Raw genomic sequence first — 3,271 nt, forward strand, 5'->3', positions numbered from 1 at the left:
AGCTCATGGAACTTCACATCAACACAACTACTTAAAATATGAAGAATGTGATTGGAATTCAAATGATATGAAATAATTATCTTTCCAAAGTCCACTCAGAAATCCCTGATCCACATGGGCTATGCCTCTAATCAGTCATTTGAGTTCTCCTTCCATTTATCAGAGACCAGCACTGACCTCACTTTATATATTCCAAACAAGAACATAGCCTGGCCTCCAAATTACAGATAAATGATTTTCAACAATCTAAACCTATCTCACTCACAAAGTAGACCTCTTTTGGCTGCCTTATCTCCCTGAGTGTGTCCACAAGCTCAGAACAAAGAGGTATTAATCTGTCTGGAATAGGAAGACCCATCTCATTTTAGACCTCATCAGGGGCAGGGTACTTCTCCAGGGTCAGCTGTGTTAGCTTGGCAGGATGCTGCAGGAGCTTCTTTAAGGTGCCCATGGCCAAGACGTTCTTCACAAAATTGACTTCAGTGAGCTGGGAACACTGGCTCAGTGCAGCCAGGAGGGCACTGATTTGCATGTCACTGATCATACAGTCCTCCAATTTTAATGTCTGCAGGGTAGCTGTCAGTCTTTGTAGCAGGCTTCCTAGAAATGGGTAATTTAAATGGATGAAGGTGACACCACATGTCTAGGTGTTTCAGCTTCTGGATGCTTGGACACTGGGAAAGATACTTCATATCTGAATGTGACAGCAGGCAGTCAGTGATAGAAAGGGTCTCTAATGGACTGTTTAAACACCTAGAGAGAGAGACAGAAAGGACTTATCATCACTCAAGATTCATAATGGCATAAAACATGTGACTTTAAGGTAGCAGCATCTCCTTTTCCCTTGGTCATTCTCAGAGTAGTATTAAGGTCAAGAACAAGATGCTCCCTGATGGAGTGCTAACAACTAATGCCATGTTCTTCTAGGTAGGACATAAGCTATCACTGTGTGTGCTATTGCCTCAGCTCCACAGTTCCCTTTGAACCAGTAAGCAGAAACATATTTGGGGATAGATGATGTAAGCAGGAGAACCCAGAAGGATCAACTGGGAACTACTCACAACAATCCCCAGCTCTGCCAACATTTATCTCAATGTGCTTCAGCTTCTGCACACAGCCTCCGTTCTGTTCATAGGGTTTCACTTGACCATAATCATTCACTCATTTTTCTTGTACTCAGACCCTACCTATGCTCAAATTTCCTTTGAACCATTAGAAGTCAGAGGAGATGGAAACTGTTCATACAGTTCTGAGGACACACTTGGTATTAGAGGACATGTAGTATAAGATCTCACATATTCTCTAGATCTGTTTCCTTGTCATCTGGGTTTCTCAAGTGCCCTTTTATAAATCGTAGATTCATACATGACAGTCAGGCTTTACTAAGGTTACAAATCAGGATGCAACAGCTGCTTAAAGTATTATATCAATTATTCTAAGCTCACATCTATATAAATTTAACACTGGTTGGCAAAACACTATATACATTGATGTTTAATGTAAAGAAAACTAACAACAAGAAAATACTTGCTCACCCCAGGGTAAAGCTCTCTTTCATTTCTTACCGGAGCACTTTGTCCAGGCGACAATTCAGGAAGTTGACATCATTCAAATAGAGATGCTGGAGCTTATCCAGTTTGGAGAACTTGGAAAAGATCTCTGTAAAACAGCAGGCTTCCATCTGTTCGTCCCCAGACAAATGCACAAGTACATAGATTTCTTTGAAAATGAGTTTCTGGAGGTTTTTCATCTGGCCCAAGCCAGGAGCTAGCAATGCAAGGGTGTGAATGTCGCAGCATGTGTTTATTTCCAATTCCTGGATTGAGCCTGTATCAAACACCTCCAAAACATCCAGTGGGTCACAGGCAGGAAACTCTCCAAATTCTAACTTCTGACAGATCACCTGTATCACATCTTTCCTCTGCTTGGCCCACTGATAAAAATATTTTACATGTTTGGAGGGACAGTGGGATATGTGGAAACAGTTCATCAATATAGTCATGGTCTGTTTCCCACTTAGGATGGGATGATTTCCCACTGTCTGGTTGTTGCCAGTGACATCTGGAGAGCAAATGATATGCTGTCTTCCAGCCCAGTCATACCAGAAGTCATGGTGGGCATCTCGAAAATCAAGCACTTGGAGTTTCCTCCTCCTGTTAGTAAAGTAGAAGGACATTAGTATGACAGGAGACACAATTTGGATGTCCCATGATTCAACTTCTCTTAAATCCATTCTTTGAAGAGAGACAGCTTTCGTTTCTAGTGCCTGGGGAAGAGGCAGAGACAGATTCATTGCATATTGACTATTTCTGTTCTCACCTGTCCTACACACACCACTGTCCTGTTTCTTGATTTCCCTTCTAGAAGATACTGACTCCTACAATCAGAATCCCCGGATTCACCTTGGCCCTCTTTACGAATACTGTGTTCATTTCCATCCATAGAAACAACTGCCCAACCCATGCTACCACAATCTTATGTACCTGGTTTGATCCTTTTGTGTCATGAGGAAATCAAGGCCATCAAGCAGAGCTTTCAAGATCTCCAGTTCAGGAGACTCCATCAACGCTCCCACAGGAAGGCATGAGAAGGGCCAGGCTGCCACCATCTGCCGCAGGATGTTAGATTGTTTGCTGGTAAATGCATCCTTGAAGAGTGGTGGGAAGAGTTCCAAGGGCAGGTCCTCCACAGAAGAGATGGTCAAGGCTTCATCTTTCAGCAGGCTTTGTCTTGCCAGTTGAAGGAATGTTGGTGGATCTGTGAAACTCATCATGACTTTCAGGTATGCTAATATAAACAAACTTAAAGAAAAAAAAACACATGATCATCTCACTAGATGCTGAGAAAGCATTTGACAAAATTCAACATCCCTTCATGATAAAAGTCTTGGAAAGATTAGGAATTCAAGGCCCCTACCTAAACATAGTAAAAGCAATTTACAGCAAACTAGTAGCCCACATCAAGCTAAATGGAGAGAAACTTGAAGCAATCCCACTAAGATCAGGGACTAGACAAGACTGCCCACTCTCCCCCTACCTATTCAATATAGTACTGGAAGTCCTAGCCAGAGCAATTAGACAACAAAAAGAAGTCAAAGGGATACAAATAGGAAAGGAAGAAGTCAAAATATCGCTATTTGCAGATGATATGATAGTATACTTAAGTGACCCCCAAACTTCCACCAGAGAACTCCTAAACCTGATAAACAACTTCAGCAAAGTGGCTGGTTATAAAATCAACTCAAACAAATCAGTAGCCTTCCTCTACATGA

At 41.9% G+C, this 3,271-nt stretch overlaps 1 pseudogene; it reads right to left on the reverse strand.

Annotated features, from left to right (window-relative positions):
- Positions 1-238: 238 nt before the first annotated feature.
- LOC114615546 lies at positions 239-2,779 on the reverse strand (annotated as a pseudogene).
- Positions 2,780-3,271: the final 492 nt, after the last annotated feature.

This window comes from Grammomys surdaster, unplaced genomic scaffold, assembly GCF_004785775.1.
Source record: "Grammomys surdaster isolate TR1022 unplaced genomic scaffold, NIH_TR_1.0 126900, whole genome shotgun sequence".
Lineage (NCBI taxonomy): Eukaryota > Metazoa > Chordata > Mammalia > Rodentia > Muridae > Grammomys > Grammomys surdaster.